Source organism: Notamacropus eugenii, chromosome 5, assembly GCF_028372415.1.
Source record: "Notamacropus eugenii isolate mMacEug1 chromosome 5, mMacEug1.pri_v2, whole genome shotgun sequence".
NCBI classification, from domain to species: domain Eukaryota; kingdom Metazoa; phylum Chordata; class Mammalia; order Diprotodontia; family Macropodidae; genus Notamacropus; species Notamacropus eugenii.
Genome location: NC_092876.1, coordinates 11,824,830 through 11,852,217, shown reverse-complemented (window position 1 = coordinate 11,852,217; position 27,388 = coordinate 11,824,830). Strand labels below are relative to the sequence as shown.

Below are 27,388 nucleotides of genomic sequence, written 5' to 3'. Positions count from 1 at the left end.
GATTTCTTTCCATTTTAACTCTTTGTAATTGTTTGCATAGAGTATGTGTGTGTGTGTGTGTGTGTGTGTGTGTGTGTGTGTGTCTATGTGTGCGTTTGACCTGGAAGCTTTGGATTTTGACTATGACATTTCTGGGTATTTTCAATTTGGCATTTAGAAAGATGGCTTGTGGCTTTGTCCTGGTTTCATATTGACTTCTGTTTCTTTTTTGAAAATTGGAAATTGAAGCTGCAGCTGTTTCATCTTTGGGAAATAATTTCTGCTTTTAAAAGTTGGAGAGGTAAAAGTGGGGTGGGAAGGAGAAGCAGAGACAGAGAGAATCATACAAACACATACAAAGAGAAAGACAGATAGAGCCCTGTAGACAGCTTGTGTTTTACTCTCTACCTCTCCCTACTTTTTCTGACTGAGGTCATCCTGTGATCAGTGGAGGGTGAGAAGACAGGAGACATGGCTATACCCCAGGTACTGTCCTAATTTCTGGGTCTACTTGGTACCTTCCAGGGAACTTCCTATGTGCGATTGAAATGGGCACTGTGGGTTAGAGGGGTGAGGATGGAGATGGAGTGCTTGGAGATGTCAAATAGAACTGTGAATGGATGGGCTGGTCAGGAGGAGAGGGTTTGTGGCTCCATGTATGTAGACATTGGAGAGTTTGAGGGGTTGAGGAGGAGGAGTCTGTCTTACTAATTGACCCCTATTAAGGGTCTCTATGAGCCTCTTTGTTTTGCAGCAAGTTGCCTACAGTGCCAAGAGTGACCCTGACCTATGTGTTCTAAGGTGAGAGGGAGGTCCCAGGTAGATGTGATACCTGACTTGATATGGGGGTGGTTTGGTAAAAAGCAGAGAAGGTTTAGTGTCAGGTGGGTCAGTGGGTGGCAGATTGAGAGCCAGGGCTAGAACCTGACAAAATGAAGGGTTTCAGACTGATAGTCAGAAGACCAACCAGAGCTAGCCAGCCAACTGGGGACAAAGGATTGAGCCCAATGAGTTGTGTATAACAAAACTCTTATTATTCTGGATAATCAGGATCAGTTCTGGAATCTCAGATGAAGAGAAGGAAGCAGTGAAAAATCGAGGGGAGCATATTCTGCAAGCCCTGAAGAGCTTGGGCTCTTCAAATGTCAAAAAGGTATAGGGCTATTAAGGCCCTGGTGTGGGCAGAAGCCAGGAGCATCTGGATGCTCTGCAGAAGTTTCTCTGAAGTGGATACTTGGGAGTCGCCTAACTCTTTATTGGACTCAATTCCAAGCTTTCCTTCCTTCCATTTTTTTGCTCTATTCATGTCTGACCTATCATCTTTCCATGGTATGGACCCTGGTTTCTCCTCTTCTGGTACCTTTATAGGTTCTCTTCTGCCCCTGGATTAAAGCATTGATCTTTTTCTCCTTCTTTGAATGGGAATTTCATCACACTATCTTCTTTTTTTAATCTCAGGGTGTGAATCCTCACCCTCTTCCTTCTCTTAGAGTATAATGTCCTCTCTACCTTTGCCAAACGTGAAGCCTACGTACCATTCGTTTCCTCTGATGGAATATTTCCCTCTCTCATCTCCTTTCTCTGGTATGAACCCTGCTATGCTACTTTCACGTCTCTCTCTACTGCACCTAGGTCCCTGTGGTTTCTGTGCTGGTCTCTGGTGGGGGCCTGAGAGCTGCCGTAGTCTGCCAAGGTGTCCTTAGTGAGCTGAGCCACGTCGGGCTTCTGGACGTGGTCACATATATTGCAGGAGTGTCTGGCTCCACCTGGTAAGAACCTGTCAGTATGCATGCTGTCTTTGGTAGGGGGGATCCACCGCTCCACTGGGAAGAAGGCTCTGTGTTTCACAAAGTCCCTCTCCAGAAGTCCCCAGCCATCTCCTGATCACACTTGCTCCATGCATAATGTTGAGCCTACTACCCGACTGATATTGAGAGAGTCCCTTTGAGGACACAGTGAATGACAAAGAACTTGGTGAAACTGTAAAGGGTATGAGAGGAAGAATGGGTATGAAGATGAGAAATCAGAGTTATACTCTAAAGCATTTTGGAGACTAGCTAGCTGTAGAAATGGAGCACTGGACTGATGGTCAGCGGGTTTTCAGAGTGAAGGGCCATCCAGTCCTTTTTGAACTTCTAAGCAGTTGGAAACCATAATAGAAGGGATGAAGGAAGGAAGGATTTTTGGGCACCTGTTGTGTGCCAGGCAGTAGGCTAAGAAATTTTACAAATGCTATTTCATTGGATCCTCACAGCAACCTTGGGAGGTGGGTACTATTATTGCTATTTTATAATTGAAGAAAACAAGGCAGGCAGAGGTGAAGTCACTTGCCTAGGGTCCCATGGCCATTCAGTATCTGAGGTTATATTGGAACTGGGGTCTTCTTGACTCCAGGGCTGGTGTTATGTGGACTAGGGTGCCCCTTCGGGGCCTAATTGCATTGTATTTGTTCAGATCTTTCACCTGCCAGCCAGCCAGAAGCTTTTCTCTTCCTTAGGTGCATGGCCTCCCTCTACAACAAGAATGATGGGTGGAAAGACCTGAAGAAGGCAGAAAATGAGTGCAGGAGGCGTCTGCAGGAGTCTTGGGATATCTCTGTGGCTCTGGATAAGCTCTGTGAGGCTGCAGAGAGGGATGACTATTCCCTCACTGACTTCTGGTCCTATTCTGTTGTCTACTACCTTACAAATGAAGTAAGGTCTCAATCGGAACTCAGGGGAGCTGGGAGCAGGGAGATGTTTCTTATCAGGGTGAAAGTGTTCCAATTCTATCCTCCCGTTTGGGTGGCTGCCCCAGCCCATACTTCCAGCTTGCTAGTCAATCAACTAGCATTTGTTAAGCATAGTATCTGTCAGATACTATGATGAGTGCTAGGGTTCTTTGGGGTGACCTCATGTTAACTTATTAATGGTGAGCCTGGGAGGGTCCCTTGAAGCCTGTCATTACTCAGATGAGCCCTTGTTTTGAAATCAGGAGATCTGAGTTCAAATCTTGTGTCTGCTACTGATTCTTATGACCCTGGGAAATTGTCTTCCCTGCTCTGGATCTGTTTCTTTCTTGAAAAATGACAAAACTGGAGTAGCGTAATGATCTAAGGTCCTTTCCAGTTAGAAACCCTCTGAATTGCTAACCTCTTGGCACCTGGTAGCTCCATGCTGGACACATCTCTGTGAATATTTCTCCATTTCTCTGCTTTCAAATCTCTTTCTATTAACCCTATCAGCTTCTAGGGTCTCACCTGTCCCAGGTCAAGAAAGAGTCGAAGATGGGGACTGTACCATATCCCATATTTGCTACCATCGACCATGACCTCAAGTTTTGTGAAAAGAGTGAGTATGGCCCTGGCATCTTCCCTGAAGAAGACTTAGGGTGGAGTGGCAAGATATTTGTCCAGAAGATCCATTTTGGGTAGTGATGTCAGGGAGTCTATGGCCAAGGTCACTCAACTCCCTAGGAACATCTCAATAACCCATGGAAGTGAGGTCTTTTTGAGGAAAAGTTTCTGAATCTTCTCAGAAGTTCAGTTGGAGAGGATCTCATTGACTGTCCAGTCCAACCTGTACTAGAAGAACCCCACTTCACCATTCCTACCCAGTGGATACATTCCCCTGATTGACATGTACAGCCCCTTACCACTTGGCTCCCTTGATGCATCGCCAGTCTTCTCATACTTCTCTCCACATTCTCTACAATCCAGCAATACTGACCTATTTGCTCCTTCTTGAATAAGATGTTGCATGTTTCTGCTCCATGCTCCTAGGTGTCCTTTGTTACTGGAACACTCTTCTTTGTCTCTACAGCCTCATTTCTCTGATTTTCTTCATTTAATTCAATCCCCACCTTTTACTGGGTACCTTTCTCAGTACCCCTTACCCTGGTAAAGACAGTACCTTTCCCTCTGATATCATCTTCCATTCACTCTGTTTGTATCTAATTACTTTTGTATTGTTTCCACTGCTGGGGACATCATTAGTAGGACCTTGCCATAGTACGCATGAAAGGTAACAAGATCCTGAATTAGGGTGGTGGCTTTGTCAGTGGAGAGAAGGGGGCCCATAGTAGAGATGTTGTGAAAATAGAAATGAAAAGAATTACAAAGAGAGGTGAGTTCATGTTGGATATGTGAGTCATACATTGGATATGTGAGGTGAATGGGAATGAAGAATTGAGGATGTTAGTTAAGGCAGAATGACTGGAAGGATGATGGTGTACTTGACATAGGAAAGTATGTAAGATGAGAGGGTTTCTGGAGAATGATGGGATCTGTTTTAGACCTGTTGAGTTTGAGATACCCATGGAATATCCAGTTTGAAATTTCTATAAGTCAGTTTGTGGTGCAGAAATCCTGCTCAGGAGAGAGATTATGGTTAGATGAAGGGTTCTTGGAATCAGTCACGTAGACGTAATAGTTGTACCCATGGGAGGTGAAAAGATCATTAAGCAAGATGGTATAGTGAAGGAGAAGAGGGCTTAGGACAGAGCCATCTGAACACTCGTGATGGACATGCCCATTTTCCTGATGATCCATGGACAGTAGTGGATAGATGGGGGGGTGGGGGGGGGGGGATGAGATGAATCAGTATCAGAAAAACCAGCAGAGAAGAGATTATCTGAGAGGTCATTGAAGTCAACTGTGTCGAAGGTCCCCACTGAGACATATTTCCCATGGCTCAGATTTCCCAACTTCTTCACCGAATCCTCATGTGACATGGACTCAAGTCTCTTTGCAACTTGGCTGTCCTTCTTTGGATTCTCTCCAGATTTTACACTAAGGTTCTGAGAACTAAACACCATCTTTCAGAGGAGGAATGAGTTGAGACATGATACAGTGGGATTAATATCTCATTACTGAAAGGTATCCTCCTCATTGTGACTCAAGTAACATCAGGTTTGAGGGCTGCTATATCACAAGACTGATTCATTTGACCTTGTGGTCACCTAAAACTCTCACCTCCTTGGTAGACAAACTGCTGTCCTACAAAGCATGCCTCTCACTCATCTTTGCTTGAGAAGTTGCCTTTTGGATCTCTAGTATCAGATGTGGGATCTCTATTGAATTTTTTCTTTTTGGATTTAGCCCAATACTTTAGTAGATAGCCTACTAAAAGTTTCTAGGGTCCTGACTTGGTTGTCTGTTGTGCTGACTGGCTATCCATCATGTTATGTGCAAATTAGATGAGCAGGTCATCTCTGCCATTATTCAGGTAGCTGACAGAAATTTCAAAATAGCACAGGGACAAGTAGAGTTCTTTGGGTGACTTCCCTGGAGACTTCATTTTTAGTTAACATTGAATCAGAAACTAACCGTTTGATGGTGCCAGATTCACAATGTATATTGTCTCCTAGCACACGTATTTCCATCTTTATCCCAAGCAAACTTTTGTCAAGTGATTTGGTAAAGTCTTGGTGATCTTACTCAAAACATTGCCATGATCTGCTGGTTTAATAATCCTGTTCAAAGGGATTGAGCATGCCTGTTCTTAGCAAAATGACACCTCCTTGCCCTCATTCCTTCCTTCTTCAAATTTGTTACTATTGCTGCCATTCTCATTGTTGTCATCTTTTTCCAGCTCTCCTCCTTCTCCTTCAACCGTCTCTTTATTAATCCAGCTAGCATTTTCCCCAGAATCAAAGTTGAATTCTCTAGACTGTGTATAGTTTACAGCTTATTCCTTTCAACTCCCCATGCCCTGTTTAAAATAAATCCTTCTCTTGTCCTGTGTTCCTCCTTTCGTTCTCTGCAGTCTTAAGAGATCAATAAAAGGGCCTCAGCCAGCCAATCCAGCAGTTTTTTAAGTCATAAAGAATTTGTTCCATCTGGGTCAGGAGACCTGAATTCACCAAGTTCCGCATGCAGTTCAGTTACTACCTCCTTACCTATGTTGAGCATCAATCCTGTGTTAGACATTTTTATTCTGCCTTTCGTGGTGACAATGGAAGGCAAACAAATGAACATCTCTACTTTCTCTCTTTTCAGCTTTCATTGTGCTATATTTTCCTCTTCCGCCAACATAGGTACTAACTTCCTTTCTTTCATCTTTAGATTCCCTTGCCAATCTCTGCTCATTCTGAGCTTTGAGTCTCCTGATACAATTCTTACAGACTTTTCCATGACCTTGTATTCATCTTCTGTTGCTTGTCTCTGCTTCTATCTGCCATCAATAGGTACATTGTTAAGTTGCTTGTGCATTGATGGTGGTCTCTTCAGATGGTTTTGATGTTTCCTCCTCATTAAAATTGTTTCTTTTTAACTTCAGAATTACGTCTTTGAAATTCCCCATGGCTCCTGGGCTCACTTCCTCTGTAGCATTTTAGTTTATGTATACTACATATCTTTCCTTAGAGCCTTTGGAAATGTGCTTTCCATAAATCTAGTGTCCATATCAGAATATGACCAAAGTCCAGGATGGAAAAGTTGCCTTTTAAGAAGGATTCCATCATTTCTATATCAGCAACTAGTTCCTTCTTGTTAGTGAGAATCCTTAACAGCATAGAATTTCCCCTTGTTCACTTTTCAGGTTTTTGAAGGATGAAATGAATATTAATGTAAGTCAAGGGGTTATGAGCTCCTCTGCTTCTGGCAGAGAGGAAACTCCAGCAGTGATCTATATAATCAAAATCCCCCATAACCACAGTATCCTACCTTTATGCCAGGTTGGTGATATTCCCTGAGCTCCTTATCTATTTTCCCTTTCTATCCAGGTGATCTGTAGTTATACTCCCATGCCAACATTTCCACTTTTTCTGTCTCCATTGATTTTCACCCAGATGCTCTCCACCATGTTTTCCTTCCTCTTGTTTTCTTGGATTCCCTCAAATGAACAGAAATGATGACATGACTTGGGCTTGACTTTATTGTGAGTGAAGGAGGCCTGTGCAGGTCACCAGCCTCACTTCTCCTCCAGAGCCATTTGAATCCAGTGACCTGATATTCATCAGGATGACTGGAGATGGCCAAGAATTCACTGGGAGACCTTGGACCCTTTAGGCCAACGTCTTTGCAGTTACTCACTTAGGGTGAGGCAATGCCCATTCAGTGAACAGGCCTTTTTAAGAAGTAGCCAGGGCATGGCCCCTTTAATGAGGTCAAGAAAAAGAAAGGCGTCAGGCTGGGAGGAGTTGAGGTACCCAGCTAGCATTCAGCCAGCTGTATCTACTCACAGGATCCTGTTCCTCCTTTGCTGCCAAGAAGACCATGCCATCAGAGAAATGATGACATGACTTGCACTTGAGTATACTCTGAACCTGAGACCCCAATGGGCCCCTGCCAAGGGCTCCTGGACCCCCCTAGCTTTAGAGTGATTATGAATAGTAACTGTTGCTGTTTCCCACCCAGCCTGATGTCTGTTTTTCTTGACCTCATTAAAGGGGCCATGCCCTGGCTACTTCTTAAACAGGCCTATAATAGGTGTTTCCTCACCCTAAGCGAGTACCTGCAAAGACTTTGGCCTAAAGGCCCCAAAGTCTCCCAGTGCATCCTGGGTCATCTCCAGCCATCCTGAGGATTATCAGGTCACTGGCTTCAGATGGCTCTGGAGGAGAAGTGAGGCTGGTGACCTGCATAGTATATCTCAGTGGGGAGGTATTGAATTCCTCTGCTATTTGGTATTTCCCCCTAACCATCACTAAGTGATCTCACCTGATGGATACTGTGGATCTACCTCAATATTTTTCAGGGATATAGAGCTGCTTATTAACCAAGAACTGATTTAGCTCCACCCTCTTCTCAACTTTGCTTTTCTTGTTTCCAATGTGTAATGGCACCCCTTCCCTTCCTCATTTTGTGAAATTCTCCCATTCTCTAACTTTCTTACATAGGTCACATTTCCCTTCTGCTTCTTCACATCTTTCTTCTTTTGATTTTCACATTGAAGCCAAGCTTCCATTTTTAAAGGAACTTCTTTCCCAGTATAATATGGAAAATGGAGAAAAATTATTTGAACCTCTTTATCATGCATCATGTTTCATTCTGAGTACTACGGAAAATTGATAACGTGGAGAGTAAACAATGGAGGACAACCAGATTGATGAAGGGTGTCAAATTCATGGCTTATGTGGATAGCTGAGAGGTCTGGTAATGTTTAGCCTGAAGAAGTGAAGAATTTGGGAGACATGACAGCTCTCTTCAGATAAAGGGATGGTTATTCTGTGGAGAAGTGGTTAGATACATTCTGCTTCATCTCAGATTCAAATGGGGGAATTGACAAAGAGGCTGATTTATCTTTGATGTCATGGAAAGTCCCCCATCATGTCAAGTGTTGAAAAGCAAAGTTACTTCGCTTCTGCTATGATGCATTCCTTGGTGGTCTCCTTTGTTGGCCTCCCTGTTGAGGTGGCATCTTCTTTGGTGCTGTCCCTGTTGAGTTGGTGACTTTCTTTTCCTTAGAGCTATTCAGGAGATGCTGGATGGTCACTTGCCAGGAATCAGGGGGAATTAGGGCCAATTTGAGTGGATATTGTATTATATGGCCAGTGAGGTTCCTCCTAACTCTCACAGTTTGTATATTATGACTCTTCTCTCTTGGGAAGGAGAACAGCCTGCCTTTAAACATAGAACACGGTCATTTGACTGTGGCCCAAATACAAACATCACATAGTCAGTGCTGGTCACTACAAAAACTTTCCTGTTCTTCATGGTTGTTGAGATCCTCAGCCTCTTGTAAGACATGACTTTTTGGTGTTTACAAATTGCATCCTATGTACTGTGTTAAGTGAACAATGGGCCAATCCTGACTGACCAATCTGCTTTTCTCCCACTGTGCTTGGTCTAGCTTCCTTTCCTGATTAGGTCTAGCAAGTTGGTGCCAGGGACTCACTAGGAAGTGACTTGTATAATGAATAGCTGTCTCTGAGAAAAGTAGGTGATAGGAAACATGTATGGGGAGTATGTTTTATTGTGATTATAGGTAGATATGAAGCCCCAGGGTTTTGTGAGTCTATCCTTGGAAAAACCACAGACCATTATGTGAATTTTTCTGGATGTGAGTGTTATTCTGTTGTGACTCCTACTCTGGTGTAAAACCTGCTCACCAAAGTGAAAGTTTTGTTTTCTTCCCAGATGCCTGGTTTGAATTCACTCCAGACTGGGCTGGCTACTCCCCACTTGGCTCTTCAACTCCTGGTGTTTACGTCTCTACCACTCATTGTGGGAGCGAGTTTAAGAGAGGGATGCTCCTAAAACAAAAGCCTGAAAGGGATTTCTCCTACCTGGGAGGTAAGGACTGAATCTATCCTCCAAGAAGAGGCTGAACCACAGGCCCATGACGTTGTCCCTCCTTTAATGATATTCTCCCACCATTTGGCATCCAATTAGAGTCCTAGTTCCCAGAGATTCCTCACCTTTGGAATTGCATGAGATAATGGGAGTAACTTGAAAAGCCTCTGCAGAACTGTGTGAGATTACTTCCTGATGTGAACCCCAGTATGGAACCTTGTTAACTCCTCATGTAATTTGACACCCAGATGTGAGATACCCTTTACTTCAAAGTCCCTGTTTGTGACTTGGGAATCTGGACTCTCTACTAATCTGAAGGAGCAGATGCAGGGACAATGGACCGAGCAGTGTTCTTTTCGTACTTAGAGATGGAAAGAGCCAAATGAGAACCCAGACTGTAATTCCTTTCTGTCATATTCTCCTCCTCTTCTCTACAGGATTGTGTGGCAGTGCTCTGGCTGACATGAATATTATTCTCAAAACCTTCTGGGGTATGTGTGAGAAACAGGTTTACCTCAGCATTCTGAGAAAGAGGGAAGGGAAATAAGGTGGGGTTTGGGGTCAGGATGGATGTTTCTCTTAACTCCTATTAAAATAGTCTCCATTCTTCTTGTAGATTTCTTCATGGAATTTATCCGTGGTTCAAACACCCAGGAAAAACTGTTCACTGCTTATTCTAATGGTAAGGATTTGAACCTGGATGCTGTCATGCCTTGGAATGAGTTTGATCTTGGGTATCATGGATCAGTCTTTTTTTTCTTTTTTTGAGGCTATCAGGTTTAAATGCCTTGCCTAGGGTGACCCAGCTAGTAAGTGTCTGAGACCAGATTTGAGCTTGATTCCTTCTTATTGCAGTGCTGGTACTTGATCGACTGTGCTAGCTTGCTGCCCCAAGGATCAGTTTTAAACTGGTAATATTTGGTGATTATGGCCAAAGAAATAGTCTCATCTTGCTTGCAATTTTTAGGAGTTGGATGATGGGGAATGGAATCAGTGGCTCTTGAATGATACCCGACAGCCCTACACACGTACTCAGTGGACACCACGCTCCCTTACTTTGTTCATTGTTTCATCCATTTGCGATATGATAAGTCAACTTGTAAAATGACCTTAGGGAAATCCAGTCAACTGACTTAGTTTACAGGGGACCATTTGACCATTAGAGAGAGAAAAGGGGACCATTGGCTCTTAAACATGAACCATTTACTAAATGATAAGGCAAACACAACTGTAACCTTAACATTTACTTAGTAGCCAAACATAGGAATGCTGGGAATATTGAATTCTACTCATGAGCCCAGATTACACTTCCACTAACAAATACTGTGTCCCTGAGAGAGTGGAAGGGGAGAATAAAGTGGACACACTTACTGAAGTCAAGCTGTAAGTAAAATAAATAGAGAAACCCCTGTGCCTGGGACAAGAAATGCCTCAGGAATAGTCCTCAGAACAGTCAGTCTCTTCATTATGCATTACTTGGTGGGTAAAATCATTTGTTCAGCTAGTTGCTCCCCAGTTGAGCAAGGCCACTTGCCTTCTCCTTTTTGGCTACTGAAGTAGTATCAGGTCTGTTTAGCATATACCTGCCAGTAGCAAGGTATTCCCAAAGTGTTAGGCTCTTTTAGAAAAATATAATATTATGCTCTTTTAGGGATAAGGAGTTCAAATGAGTCTGGAACCAATGTAGCTAATCAGGTCTGTTCTCTATGATCTATGCAAAGTTCTCCATTCTCAAACCACAAAGGACAGTAAAGATTAACAAAGGCACTCCTGAAAGGCAAACCTGAAAGGTTTCCTATCTCACAAGTGACACTTTCTGACAACGAACCTAAGAACTCTTTCCATGGAGGGAGGATTCTGATGTTCTCCAACCACCTTCCAGCCCCTACACAACTCTTCTCCAATCTACCAGCTACTGACTTCAGCTGCCAAGCCCACCTGTCATCCTTGTTTTGTCCCTATCAGCTTCTATATCTTGTGTTATGTCAGGTGCTGCTCTCTGTGCCTTCTCTTCCCAGCCTCTGACTCCTTCTGTGCTTGCCTTCTCCTATCCAATTTTCTGTATCTTCTGGTTTTCTCTATATAATTTATAATGCTTCAAATAAGGGCCTTCACATAAATGGTGACACATTTCTATGTTATGATATGAAGCTAAATATTTCCACCTTTGTGGCAAGAATGACCCAAGTGGTCCTGACATGATTCTTCCACGCATTCTAAATAGGTATTGGTCTGATAATTTCTATTAAATTTTCAAATTCTTTGAATATTTGCATATAAATGAGCAGCTAAAACACAGTGCCCTGTAGTCTGCCCTACCTCTATTGATGTGTCTTCCATCAGGTCCTGTTGATAAATTTTCATGAGAGCCAGTTTTCTCTCAGCTCCATATGACATTCACATTTCTTCTCAATCCTTATTCTGTGGTTTAAGTTTCTTTTCAAGGACATTATCTTTCACATGAATGGTCTTTCTACTCCTTTAAGCAACCAAAAGGTCACATAAGAAAGGGGTCACACTTCCCACACACAGCACTTAGAGTAGTTCCCTATGCAGGCTTTGAATTTGGGCTTACTGTTGGGGCAGTACCATGCTGGAGAGCTAGAGATTCACTACAATACATGAATCTTGACCAGTTGTCTCAAGATGCACAGTGACTCTGCTGTTTATATCTCCACCTTGCCTAAAATGTTCTCAATCTGGATGATGTGGACAGGACTCAATGGTTCTTGAATCATACCTGACAGCATAACACCTTGTGCTCAGTGAGAACCACACTCCTTAACTATGCTCCTTGTTTCATCCCTTTGAGGTGGAACACATCAGTTTGGGAAATAGTTTTTGGAGAATCCAGTCATCCACCCTGGTGTACAGACAAGAAATGGCAAGGGAAACATACTTCAGTCTTACTAGATAGACTAACCCTTGCCTTTGTAACTGCAATGTCTGCAAACCATACTGACCATGGCTCTGGGTATGGGGTTCTTTCTAGTCAACTCTCCAGGAGTTTAAATCCTCAGAAAGTGACATTCATCATTGGTGGAGGAAGTTTTTCCTCTTCTGAGTATTCCTTGTATGAGTAAAATTGCACATTTAGTCTTTATTCCTATATTTATTGTGTAAATCATTATATATGCACTATGTATGCATCATATATCCATTCTCTGGGAGAATGTAAAGTCTTTGACAGTATGGATCCCTATATTCTTTGCATTTACAACCCCAGTACCTACCACATAATAGGTTCTTAAGAAGTGCTCTCTTTCTTGAGTGTTTCCTTTTAAATACTTGGAGACAGACATCAGAGCAATCGTTCTGCTCTTTTTCTTACTATTTTGGAAAAGGGAAGAAATTGGGTTGTGACATAACATTTCATTCAGCCATCTTCATGATTAAAAAAATAGCAATAATTATGACTCCTATATTCATAATATGTTACGGCCTACAATCACTCTCCCCAACAGAACTTGAGGAGATAGATCATGCCAATGACCTCTTCATTTTAGAGATGAAGAAACCGAGGCAGGTGAGAGAGGGAAGTGACTTGACTACTGTTAGACAAGTAGGAAAGTCCAGAACTAGCATTAAAATTGAGTCCACGGTGCTCTTTCCACTAAATTTGCTGCTCTCCAGCAAGGGAGACTGAGCATGACTCTGGAGAAGAATTTTCTTGTAGGGTAGCCAATTTAGTTCACAACAGGTTGTCATAGATTTCTTTTCTCTAAGTATCTTGGTGTTGGTATAGGTTCTGAGGATATCTTAAAGGCTAGAAGTATTGATTCTTCCAAGCACCTTCAAGGTTGGTCCAGTAGGCATCTACCTGTGAACAGATAAATTTCTCTAGGCCTCTTGCCTGAAGAGAGGGTTCTTCATCTCTCAGCCTCCTCTGTTCAGTCCCTAGAGCCTTGGGGAATCAGAGGGAAGGGATATTAATAATATTTGACCTTTCTTATCAGGAGATACCTTGGGAACTACACAAGATGAACTATTTGACTTGGTTTCTGCCTTCATAACAGATGGCGATTGTTCTGGAGAAATGGAGAAAAAACTAAACTGTATAATGACAGGTAGGAAGGCATGTGGTAGTTCCTCTAAGGTGTTCAGATCATGGAGAAAGCCCATCTCTTGAACAGAAACTCATAGGATCTCAAAACTATAATGACCCTTAAACTCATTTTGCAGAAAAGACAGATGAGAGATTTATTTTAGAACCAACCAGGACTTAAGGGCAGAACTGGGAGGTGAACCAGGTTCTTCTGACTTTAAATCTAGGCTTTTTGCTACTCCACAATGAGCTCTTAATCCTGAAGTGTATATGTGGGGGTGTCATTTAATTAAGTCTCTCATCCCTCTACCCTCAGAAAGCCTTTAATGTGATGAATAAGACAAGATACCAACTTTTGGGCTGCTCCTAGTTTAAAGGAGAAGACAACTTTCAGCTCTAAAAGTCTCTGGTTTGAGGTTTATACACAATCCTGCCTTTGAGGAATCCCTTAGTCTGAGGGAAGAGTCATACCTGTGCCATTGAGTTAGTCCAGGCTTGACAATGTAGACCTTATTTCAGAGGGTCCCCAGTTTAAGGGAAGATATTTGGTACCTGGCTGAGATAGAAAACTCAGGTATGCTATTATGGGCATAGAAGTAGAGAAGGGGAATAATTTTTCAGTTTTGTCCTCGAAACTCTTGATGACTACCCAAAGAGTGTCAGGTGCTATGCCTTCCAAAAGTATCTGATATAATTTCTTGGATGAAGATATTACGTGAGTCCCAGAGGGAGCTGGCCGTTGTGCTGACATATCCATTCAGGACACATCAGGTCACACATGAAGTCCAGAAGAATGCTTTCATATTTTGCTTTTCAAACTACTTGTCCTACCTTCTTCTAGACTAGCAAACACTGTGACACAGAGCCATACAGTCAGCACAGAGAGTGCCCTCAGAAGGGGTAGAGATTGATGCATCCTCTTTCCTTTTACAGGAGACAAATATTTTTCTGAGTGTGCAACCTTGACTAACCAGATGATGGAACACTTTCGAGACCTAAAGATGCAGTTCATTCAGGACTTCTTGGAAAAGGCTTTACACCGACATTTGGTCAACAAGAGTGAGTCCAAATTTAAAATTTTCCTGCAGCTGCAGTTGTACCATCTTGAGGAGATAACTGTCATCTGTCTGATGTTAGATGACCAATGTATTTACTGGAGGCAAGTGTGGACAGCAGGAAGTGGAATGTAATAACCCTAATTTCTACAAAATATCATACCTCAGGGACCATCTGGGACTGCCTCTTCCAAATTCCTTTTCCTCATGGTGATGAAACCGAGGCTCAGAGAGGAACAAGGGTTGCCCCAATGTGCAGTTCTTAGACTAGAATATCCCAGGAGCATAGAATTGAGATCTATAAGGGGTCTTGGAATTGAGCTAGGCCAACCCCCTCATTTTATGGGGAAACATACTGAAGTCTGATGAGTATAAATAGCTTGGACAGCGTCACGTAGCTAGAAAGCATCAGATCCTGTCCTCCGACTCAGTTCTCAGGGCTCTACTTTCTCTGCTTTTTCTGAACAATTCCTCCGGCTTTTCCATCCTTGCTTTTCCCAACACTGGAATTCTTTTGTAAACATCTTCTGATACTGATTTCTCTTTCTCTAGGCAAAGCTTTCCTCAATTTTTTCCGGAAGACCATCAAGTGTCTCTGTAGATGGAAGTGGGGAACAACAAATAACTTTCTGTATAAACATGGTAATGGCATTTTAAGCATTTCAGTATTTGAGTAGGAAAGAACTGGAGCAGTCACTTATCAAATCTAGATCTGGGCAGCTGTATAGAATCTTTGATAAGTGATTGTTTCCCTGTATGACCTTTTCTGATAAGGATAATGTCCTAAGATTGCTTATTCTATGTAGAGACAAGTATCTTTGTTATGCTGTGTCATATCAACATGCATTTATTTAGAAAGCACTTGCTCTCTTCTGTACACTGTGCTAAGTACAGGATATACAAAGAAATGTGAAAAAAGAAACCTACCCAGTCCTTGCCTTTCCGGATTTTGCAGGGTAATGGTGAAAGTAATGTATTAGGAACTATGTACAAAGAAGAGAGAGACAGGATAAACTGGGAGAAGTCAAGAGAGGGAAGTGACTAATGTTAAGGGGGATAAAGAAAGACTTCTTTCAGAAAGTGAGATTTAGCTGAGACTTGAAGAAAAAGAGGGAAGCCATCACGGAAGGTAGAGGTGAGGAGGAAGAGTGCTACAAGCATGGGAGACAAGCAATGAAATGCCCAGAAAAGAAGTCAGAAAGTAGAGAAAGTAAGCAGGGGTGGAAGTGTGAAGGAGATTTTGAGGGGGCATTCATAAAATGATTTCTTCTTAGTGAGTGGAAGACAGTGTGCCTGTGGTTGATGGTGGGTGAGGTCACAGCTAGACATCAGAATGAGTACACTCACTTCTCTGAAGCTTTGTTTCTTTCTAGGCTATTGCTCATGTGATCCTGATTGAAGAATGGGTTGGGTCAACTCCAGCTCTGAGATTCTATGATTTTTTGGGAGTTTTTGGTCTTTTTTTCTCCCAGGCAATGCTCCGACCTCACTTCCTACAGACCAGGAATATATATATATTGGATGGATGCTGGCTTGGCTATCAATTCTGCCTATCCCCTGGTCCTTCCCCCAGTGTGGAACAGTGATATCATTCTCTCCTTTGACTTCAGTGAAGGGGATCCATTTGAGGTAATGGGAAGGTCATTTTCCCTTCCCAAAGACCCTAGTTGGGGAAATCAAGAAAGAAGGAGGCCTTTCTTTAGGATATGAGACTTGAATCCTAATCTCCATCTCATGGTTTGTCCTTTATCCAGTTTTTTCTCTCTCTTATTAACCTCACTTTCCCTCTCCCAAAAGTGTACTTTTAGGAGGCAGCTTGAAATTCTCTAGAGATGCTTCATGCTTCAGAGCTCTCACGTGGTAGCTACAATGAACCTGTGTCCTCTCTCCTTAGACAATCAAGGCCACAGAAAAGTACTGCGAAGCCCACCAAATCTCTTTCCCTTCAGTGGATTACTCTAAGCTGGACCAAGAAGCCAAGGCTCCCTCTGACTTGTACATCTTTAAAGGGGAGAAGGCACCTGTGGTCATGCACTTCCCACTTTTCAATAAAGTGAATTGTGGCAGTGAAGGTATGGATTTAGGCTGCAGGCCACTGAGGTGTCTTGCACTGGGTTGGTGGAGGTTGGTAAAGAGCACTGGGGTACTGGGATCATAGGGTTTCCTATCACCTAGAATTTTCACAGTGGGGATGCAAGCATGTGCTTTGGTGAATGTTGTTTAACTGCTGAAAGAGAGGTGTTAGGAGCCTCCAGGTCACTCTAAGTTGTGATGCCTTCTTCCTTCTAGTCTTCTCTAAGTAAGTCCTGCTTCAAATGGGATGATGTAGCAGCCAGTGTTACAGAAAATCAAGTATCAACCATTTGGGTGGTTGTGGTGATGGAGGGATTTGAGAATTATATAGATCTCTCAGCAAAGTAGTTTGGCTGAAGGCACTTTTGTTGAGGTCAGCCTGACCCAGGGGATTTTCGTCCTCTTATAAATATGTGGCAAGTGTCAGGCATGTTCCCATGGTTAGCATGGGGAAGTTTACTTTGGCTTTTGAAATGATCCTGATTCCACAATAGCCACAGGATGATAATGGGATGTTGCCAACTCAAGTTTGGGCAGAGTAAAGAGTTGTGGTGGCCCCCTTCCCCACATTTGTATTTCTCAGTGGCAGTATGTTTTAGAAGCATTCATGACTTTTCCATCTCTTTCCTGATTTAGCAAGGTCCTCCAAACTTTTCTGCCATTGGCAGGTAGGTTTCCGCCAGGATCCATTTTAGAGATTTTGACCATCATCTTTAAGGACCAGTAAAATTTAGTGTGAAATGGGGTAAGGGACAGTCTAAGGATGTTAATGCTTTTTTCCTATTAGATCCACATCTAAGAAGTAGCCCAGTAGTGCCTGGTCTAGTTTCTTTATGTCCTATTTGATCCTGGGCAAGAATGGGAAGAACTAGTACATTCACTGTTATTTCACACTTCCCAAGGGAAATCAAGTCAACTAACTTTTATTAAGTGGGTACAGTAATGAGGTTTGTGGTTGACTAGACAGAGAGACTCATTTCAGGGGAAAGAAGACAATGGGGACTAGGTCAGGAAGGTCCTGTCCCAGCTTTGATCACATTGGTTTCCCAGATTTGTCCATGGATTCCATTCTGCTCAGAAGGTTGGAGTTAATATTCTGAGGTGCCCCTCATCCCCCTCAGCACTAGCCTGCAAGCCTTCTCCCCTTGTTTGGGGACTTGTTGATTTCACAGAAATAGCTGGAGGCATCAGTTCTGTTTTCGAATTTAGTGAACCTGATAAACTTCCAGTGCCTAATCCAGTCTCCAGGAGTGTCACCAGCTAAAGGTCAGACTAGCCACAGTCCTAATGTGCTGTTCCCTTTACAGTGAGCTCTACTGCATATAAACTGTCTAAGACATTTCACAGGCTATGTGTCTAAATATTCTGAAGCTGGTAACGAATAACAATATTAGCAAATGTCCCTTGGCTTTGTAGTATTAAAACATTGGGTTGTGATCTGTGGACTGTCTCCCCTCTATGTTTTGTAAACTCTTGCAGCATCTCTCCAAAACTTTTAGCTCTTTTTCCTCTTATTATACTCCCAGCCCAACTCCCTTCTCCTTCCTATATGCCATACCTCAGACTTGCATCACACTAAATCAAACATCAATGGGACCAATTTATAACAGCAAAATTTCAAGGTTCCAAACATGCCAGTTTTCATAGTTTAAAGATGTATAACTGAGAAGCATTTCTGAAGCCATATAGTTATGGTTGTACAAATGTACAAACCAAGACCCTGAAAGTTTAAATTACTTTCTTCAGGACAACCAGCTTGTAAGTAGGAGAAGCCGGCTCTGGATCCAGGTCTTGTGAGATTATGAATCCAGTACGTTTTCCCACTATTTATTGCACGAATTTCTAATTTTCAGTCATTATTCTGACTTTTTTTCAAATTGCCCATGCTGTTTCACCCATGAAGGCAATTCCAGTTGCTTTCTCAAAATTCACAGCAAGAACCCAACACCTATGATACTAAAGTTGAGAATTACTGGAAGCCTTCCACTTCTCTGGTAGTGATCTCGTTTCGGAGGCATCATCTCTTGACTTTCAGTTGCTGTTCCATGGACTCAGTCAACAGGAGGCTGACACAGATGTAGGGGCTGATATGAAATTACTGAAATGGGGCTTTAATAACAATAACTAGCACTTATGTAGTACTTTAAAGTGTGCAGACCATTTTATATAAATTATCTCATTCAGTCTTCACAACAACCTTGTGAAGTTAGTGAAAAAACTTAAAAGTCAACGTATAGTCCTTGCCAGGCTGTGTGTGAAGCAGGTGGGACAGAAAAACACAAAAGACAGTTTCTGCTGACTAGGAGTTCAGAGTCTAGTGGTGGAGACGTGCAAACAGCAATAATTACAAGATAAATTGGAGATAATCAATAGAGGGAAGCCGTGAGAACTAAGAGCAATCAGGAAAAGCTTCCTTGAAGCAAGCCAGGGAACCAGGAGGCAGAGCTGAGAAAGGAGAGAATTCCAGGAATGGGACAGACAGCCAGTGAAAGTCCCTGGAATTGGGAGATGCAGCGCCTTGTGTGAGGAACAGCAAAGAGGCCAGTGTGACTGAATGAAGAGCCTGTGTGTGTGTGTGTGTGTGTGTGTGTGTGTGTGTGTGTTTGTGTGTGTTCAGGTGGGAAGTGAAAGGTCATGAAGGGCTTTGAATGCCAGACACAGGATTTTATATTTGACCCTATAAGTGGTAGGGAGCCCCTGGAATTTATTGAATGGGTTTGGTGTCTGAATGGGGGATGAATTTTCTTGGGGTGGGACTTGAGACAGGCAGAACCACCTTTGGACAATTGCAGTAGTCCCGGTGTGAGGTGATGTGGGACTGTACTGGAGTGGTGGTAGTGTTAGAGGAGAGAAAGGAACATATCTGAGATATGACACAAAGGTGAAATTGATAGGCTTTGTCTACTACTAATTGCATACAAGGGGGTAAGAGATAGGGAAGAATCAAGGATGAATCCTAAGTTGTGATTGGAGGGATGGTGGTTACAATGGACAGTGACTGGAAAGTGAAGAAGAAGCAAGACTTTAGGGGAAAGGATAAGTTCAGTTTGGACATGTTGAGTTAAACATGTCCAACAGATAGTTGGAGACAGAAGATTGGAAGTCAGGGGAGAGGTTAGGGCTGAATGAGTAGGTAAGAGAATCAGCAATACAGAGATATGACAATCAACGCCATGGAAAATCATCAAGTAAAATAGTACAGAAGGAGAAAACAAGAGAGCTCGGCATAGAGCCCTGTGGGACATGGACACTTAGCAATCATGACCTGTCAGAAGATCCAGCAAAGGATACTGAGGATGAGCAGTGAGATGAGGAGGAGGAGAGCTAGGAGAGGGTAGTATCACAAAAATCTAAAGAAAAGAGAATATCAGGAGAAGGGGGTGATTGATGCTATCAGAAGCTTCAGAGAAATCAAGGACCATAATTGAGAAAAGGACTTTAGATTAAGCAATTGACAGATTATTAGTAACTTTGGAGAGAGCTAAGCAATGAAGGGAGGGGGGAGATAGATGAGGAAGAGAGAGAGAGAGAGAGAGAGAGAGAGAGAGAGAGAGAGAGAGAGAGAGAGAGAGAGAGAGAGAGAGAGAGAGAGAGAGAGAGAGAGAAGCCTGGAAAAGTTGTAATGGCTCCTAAGACATGACTCTTTGCATATTAGAAGGCAAGCAGGATGGGGATGTTCAGGGAGGCCAGGTCCTTTGGGGGTGGTTGAAGGAGTTAAGTATTTGTAAGTCAGAAGACTTTGGGAGGGAGGTATCATCAATGACATCAAATGTGTGAAGGGTAGGAAATATTAAGACGTTTTTTCCCTTGTGTAACTGGGGGCCTTTGGTTTGACTTTGGATGATCACTTGCTAAGGATAACAGACAACAAACTTCTGTACAAGTATGTGAAAGGATAGTCCTTCTGAGGTCCTTTCCTGCTCTGAGATTCGTTGGCTGCCAGTTTTTATAGCTGCTTTGATGACAAGGGTCCAGATGTAACCCTCTTCAGAGTCCAGAAAGGGCTGCATGTTAACATTATATTTTCTCTGTCCCTGTCATAGAGTACATTAAGCGGAAAAAAGAGACATATAAAACATTCCGCCTCACAAGCTATTCTGACAAAGAAGTATGTGAACTCCTGGACCTCTCGAAGGCAAATATCAGAAACAACAAGGGTCCTATCCTCGAGAAGATCCTTCACCTGGCATCATAGGAAGCAGCCTAAGGAACTTCTGTCCTCACAGAGTACACATATATCAAGACTGACTTCTGTCCCCTGGGACTCAGCTGCCATTCCTTCTGCCCTTTGGGAGAAGCATCCTTTCACTTGCTCAGTTAAATGCTTCAAGTATCCAGCTTTTGTTTTAAGGCCCCCATTTTGCGTTGTACTCTCATGCTTCATGCAATTTACCAACATTCTGCTCCCCCTTTCCTGGTCCAATAAAATATTGCCTTGGCCCCCGAGAGTCTCTTCTTCCATCTTTCTGCTTTACTCATTGCTGTTTGCAGAAGGTTGGTGTTGGCAGGAGTAGTGGTGATCCAAGGGCCAGAAAATGTGAGTTTGAGTTCTGGCTCAGACACAGGATATATGACCCTGTGTCAGGTGATTTCTTTGAGCTTCTGTTATTTCATCTGTAGAATGATAATGTATGCCATGTCTAGTTCACACATTTGTTCAGTGATCTTGGACCAAGAATTGACTTCTTTCTCTGCATCCCCCCATTTTTTTTGTTTACTTGACTGATTAGGCTTTTTGAAAAATAGTAACTGAGCTGAAATCGAGCTCGAAGGTCAATCAGTTTTGTGTGTGTGTGTGTGTGTGTGTGTGTGTGTGTGCCAAATTTCGCACTGAAATTTTCACTTCTCTTTTTTTTCTCTGACTTCAATTATATTAGAAGTCTATTTCCATTTCTCAGTGACACTCACAAACAGGCAACAAAAACCAGGCAAGAAACATACACATGTCATTCCTTTCATTCCTACAAAGAAAGGGAGACATTGCACCAGTATGATCCAACCCTCTTTAACTTGTGCCAGGGTCTTTACCTTCCTCGATTCCTTTTCCCATTTGCTGAGGAGACAGGATATGACAGGAATTGGAGTGCAGAGTAGCCTCCACCCAGAATGTCTCTTTTCCATTCCCATTGGCCTCACCAAGCATGGGTCTACTCAGCAAAAAGTTACAGCTTTTTTGTCACTAATGTGACTATTTCTCCCACCCTAAAGTTCTCATTTTTTCTCAACCTCAAAGGAGAACTCTGATCACTGCCTCAAGTACCCACAAGTTTTCTTGTTCATGTTAGATGAGTTCATTCATAACCATTCCATGGAATAGGAGGTGGGCCAGTCTATATATCTATCTATCCACCATCCATCTATCTGTCTATCTATCTATCTGTCTATCTATCTATCTATCTATCTATCTATCTATCTATCTATCTATCTATCTATCTATCTATCTACTTCTCTCTCCTCCTATCTGTATCTTTATGTATACACTTAATAGTATTTTATATTTCCTGAATTATCATTTTCAACACTCATTTTTGTAAATTTTGAGTTTCACATTTTTCTCCCTCCCTCCTTCACCTCTTCGTTCTCTGAGACAGGAAGGAATCTGATAAAAGTTGTTAAAAATGTTTCCACTTTCATCATGTTGTGAAAGAAGAATCAGACCAAAAGGGAAAAATAACAAGAATGAAAAAATGTCCAAATGTGGAAGTAGTATACTTCCTTCTGTATTTAGACTCCATAGTTATTTTTCTGGATGTCGCTAGCATTTTCCATCATGACTCTTTTGTAAGTCTTAGATCATTCTACTGCTGAGAAGAGCTAGGTCTATCATAGAAAATCTTGCATAATGTTGCTCTTCCTATGTGCACTGCTTTCCTGCAGGTGGGAAATTCTTTCAGATCCGTAGTACAAGGAGAATTTGACCAAGTGATGAGACTTGATGGCTTCCTTCCATGGCACCATCCTGACCCTCCTTTTATTAGTTTCCTTTTCTAACCACCATGAGTTCACCACATTCCCCTTCACTACATGCCCCATGACATTTCATACTTCAATATATCAGGATAAGAGGGCCTTCATTGTTGTTATTTCTTCTTTATTGCATGCCAAGCCGTTAAAGAGCCACAAGGTTCACAAATGGAAAATTCTACTTTTGTCAACAATTACCTCCATTCTGTGTTTACTCTACAGGATGTGTTCCCACCCTGAAATCCTGGTCATATTGCCAAGGCTAGGGTGATCTGCTTGGGAGCGAGGAAGCTATAAATGCTCCTAGCTTGTATTTCATGCACAATATAAGGGAAATTATCAGAAATTAAATTCTGAAAACCCAGACCATTCCATGTGGAGAGAGAAAAGGAATTGCCTTAAGACATCACTGTAGATGTACAGGGAACTCTTGAGCCAACTTATATTTTGAAAAGCTATATTGGAATAAGGAAAAGGACAGTTAACAGAGGATGGATGTAAAAGGACATTTTGAGGTGTGCTGAAGCCAATGGAGAGTGGAGATTGGTGAGGCCACTTCAGTACAACAGAAAGGGCTTTTCAATTCTAGCTGATGGAAAATCAAGGATGTGATTAGACCACAGGTTAGGATGGACAGGATGATCACTGACAATAGGGAGAAGACAGAGCTGCTCAGTTCATTTTTGCTCTTGTGCTTTCTGCCAAGGAGAGTGACCTTTGCAATGGAGAGGCTAGAACAAAAATGATTCACAGAGATCTGCTCCCCAATGTAAGTGAGGGTATAGAGAGTGCTCAGTAGCAACAGAAAAGCTCAGCTTACCTGACTGAGATGGATTCTGAGTTCAGGAGACTATAGGAGGCAGAGGGGACTGAGGAGCTATGTCAATAACATTTGAAAAGTCTCCATTCAGTAAGGAGTTGTCCAGCACCCAGTATGCACTAGATTCTGCTACCGCTGAAGATGCAAGTGCAAAGACTGAAGTAATCCCTACTCCTATAGAGCTTCCCTTTTATTGAGGGAGATAAGGAACATGTGTAAAAATATACACAACTTAAATATGGTGCAAATGTAAATAAGCAGTTATGCGCAAAGTATTTTGGGGGAGGGGGAAGGCAGCAGCAACTTGCTGATATCAAACAGTCTGGGTCCTTTATAGTCTTTACTATGAGTGAATGACTTCAATCAAAGTCAAAAATTGGGAAAAGAACCATATTTCTAGACCTCAGCTACTTCTCAAACAAGCCTAGAAAGCTGAAATGGAAGCAAGGAAGAAGACAGAATGTACACATAGACATTCAACTTTTTCTTTGAGGAGATGTGGGGAATCACCATCTGCTATTCTTTCTCTGTCAACTTTGGGTAGCAGTACAGATTCAGCCCATTCTGTAGTTGTCACTCAGAACATCTCCATCATCCTTTCACCCAGTTTATCACTCTACTTATGCTGACCCAGGCTTGACTAAATCTTATGTCTTCATCTAAAGCCATAGTGGTGACTCCTCATGTCCTTCCCTTCTCCTCACAAACCCATTCCAGTTCATTGTCTGGGGATGGTCGTTAGAATGCTGAATATTGTATTAGTTGCAAAACTAGTAGGTCTATGTCCCTACCTCAGGCCTCTTGAGTCACTACTCTCTGTGGGCTGAATCAAAACCTTCTTCAACTATTGCCTGTGATCCTCATTTTATATACTGAGGCAGTTTGTAATATTTTTCTTGTATTTTAGCATTGCCAATTTTGACTCTGAGAATTCTGTGATTCTTTCTTATGGCATTTTGTCCACATTTTGGGCCAAGCCTAGGAAATGTTCTAAAACTGTTTCATTTTATTTTGTAGGGAAAAAGCATCTCTTAAATGCCTACAATGTGTGCCAGGCACTGTGATAATCCCTTAATATTATCACATTTGATCGACCTAACAACTAAAGGATGTACATTATGTAATCATTCACTTTTTACAATTGAGAAAACTGAGGCAGAGAGAGGTTAAATGACAGGAACAGGGACAAAGTTTTCGTCTTTCTTTTTAAAAATCAAATTGACCAAAATTTTATCAATTTTATTGTTTTTTTTTTCGTAAAACCAACTGAGCTTTTTTTATTTAGCTCAATAGTTTTCTTTATTTCAATTTTATTAATTACTCCTTTGCTTTTCAGTATTTCTTTATTTTTATTTTTATTTATTTTTTTAAGTAATTCATTTATTTTTAGTTTTCAACATTAGATTTCACAAAAGTTTGAGTTCCAAATTTTCTCCCCATCTCTCCTCTCCCCACCACAAAACATCATGCTTTCTGATTACCCCTCCCTTCAGTCTACTCTCCCTGCCATCACACCCCTTCCTTCCCTTATCCACATCTTTTCTCTTTTCTTGTAGGGCAAAATAGATTTCTATACCCCATTACCTGTATTTCTTATTTCCCACCTGCATGCAAAAACAGTTCTCAACATTCATTCTTTAAACTTTGAGTTCCAACTTTTCTCCCTTCCTCCCTCCCCACCCATCCCCACTGAGAAGGCAAGCAATTAAATTTAGGCTATACATGTGTAGTTTTGCTAAAGACTTCCATAATAGTCATGTTGTGAAAGATTAACTATATTTCCCTCCAACGCATCCTCTATTTATTGTATTCTCTCTTTAGACCGTGTCCCTCCTCTAAAGTCATTGCTTCTTATTACTCCCTCATCCCATTTGCCCTCCCTTTCAACCCCCTACCCCACTTATTTCCTTCCCTACTTACTTTTGGTGTAAGATAGATTTTCATACAGAATTGAGTGTGCATGTTATTCCCTCCTTAAGCCAAATGTGATGTGAGTAAGCTTCACTTTTTACCTCTCACCCCCCCTTTCTCTTCCACTGAAAAAAACTTTTTCTTGCATCTTGTATACGAGCTAATTTGCCCCATTCCATTTCTGCCTTTCTCCTCCCAATATATGCCTCTCTCACCCCTTAATTTTATTTTTTTAGGTATCATCCCTTCCCATTCAACTCACTCTGTTCCCTCTGTCTATATGTATACAATCCCTCCAACTACCCCAATATTGAGAATAGTCTCAAGAGTTACAAATATTATCTTTCCATGCAGCAATGTAAACAATTCAGATTTATAAAGTCATTTACAATTCTCTTTCCTGTTTACCTTTTCATGATTCTCTAGATTCTTGTTTTTGAAAATCAAATGTTTCATTCATCTATGGTGTTTTCATCAAGAATGCTTGAAAGTCCTCTATTTCACTGAATGACCATTTTTTTTCTCTGAAGTATAGTCCTCACTTTTGCTGGGTAGATGATTCGTGGTTTTAATCCAAGTTCTCTTTTTAGATCTCTTTCAGCAAGTGATCAGCAGATTCTCTCAATATTTATTTTACCCTCTGGTTCTAGAATACTAGGACAGTTTTCTTTGATAATTTCATGAAAGATGATGTCTAGGCTCTCTTTTTTTGATCATGGCTTTCAGGTAGTCCCATAAATTTTAAATTGTTTCTTCTGGACCTATTTTCCAGGGCAGTTCTTTTTCCAATGAGATATTTCACATCGTCTTCTATTTTTACATTCTTTTGCTTTTGTTTTGTAATTTCGTGCTTTTTCCTAAAGTCATTAGCTTCCATCTGCTCCATTATAATTTTTAAAGATCTATTTTCTTCAGTGAGCTTTGGAACCTCATTTTACATTTAGCTAATTCTGTTTTTTAAAAAATTCTTCTCCTCATTGACGTTTTGGACCTCTTCTTCCATTTGAGCTAGTCTATTTTTAAATGTGCTATTTTCTTCAGCATTTTTTGGGTCTCCTTTAGCAAACAGCTGATTTGCTTTTCATAATTTTCTTGTATTGCTCTCATTTCTCATTCTAATTTTTCCTCTATCTCTCTTACTTGATTTTCAAAATCCTTTTTGAGCTCTTCTATGACCTGAGTTCCTTGCATATTTATTTTGCAGGTTTTGTATGCAGAAGCCTTGACTTTTATGTCTTCCTCTGATGGTATGCATTGATATTCCTCATCAGTAAGGATGGAAGAAAATACCTTTGCACCAAGAAAGTGATCTTTTATGGTCTTATTTCCCCCCCCCCCCCTTTGGGCATTTCCCCAGCCAGTTACTTGACTTTTGAGTCAGTTGTCAAGAGGAGGGTATGCTCTCGGGACCTGTAAGTTCTCAGTTATTTCCTATGGTGGCATAATCACGGGAGAGGATCTTACTCCTCTCCTGGCCTGTACTCTGGTCTGGGAGCTAGTAAAGCTTTTCTGACTAGGTTCTGCAAGTAGAATTCCCTTTCCAGAGCACACATCAGAACACACATCCACCACAGCAGCACTCTTCATCACCCCAGAACTCTTCAACACCCCAGGACCGCCACTCAAGGCTGAGACCCAGATCAGTGACTCAATTCTCCTTGGGTCTTTAGGCTGAGGGCTCCAAAAATGGACACTACTGCTGCTGCCACCTGAGGCTGGGGCTAGGAGAGGACCTTGCTCCCTTTAGTTTAATGCAGCTTTTCTGCTGTGCTCATTGCAGTTTCGAATATAAAATTCCCCATCATGTCTAGTCTGTCTCCACTCTTCTGGTAATCTTCGATTCCCAATACAGACACCACAACCAGCTATCACTCTTCTGGAGACTCTGCTAGGACATCAATGAAAATGTTGAGAAGATGGTGGAGTGAGAGCAACTACCAACCTAAAATTTAGTACTAACTCCCTCAGATACCTCTAAAAAGAGAATATGAATGGATTTTGGAGGAGTAGAATTCTATAGGAGACAGACTGTGGCAGATCTCCAGGACAGGACAGACTGAAAGGTTGATGAGAAGAATCTGTTGCAAAGGCCTGGAGGAGCACGCAGTGCACAGGCATGGCAGGGCTGACCAGGAAGTTCTGGGTAGTCTGAGACAGTGGCCACAATGCAGAATCTCAGGCATATCCACCCAGGACCGGAGTCCAATGGAACTGAGCAAGTGAGGGCCCAGAGACCCAAGTAACAGTAGCAGTTGCTCCTGAGACTCTCAGCTCACAGAATAAATGTCTGTATGGCACGTGCTTGAACTTCTGGGAGCCAAGATTTC

The 27,388-nt window shown here is 42.0% G+C and overlaps 1 pseudogene; it reads left to right on the top strand.

The window, feature by feature from the left end:
• LOC140503344 (cytosolic phospholipase A2 gamma-like) overlaps positions 1-20,805 on the top strand; it is a 30,532-nt pseudogene extending 9,727 nt beyond the window's left edge.
• The last annotated feature ends 6,583 nt before the right edge of the window (positions 20,806-27,388 follow it).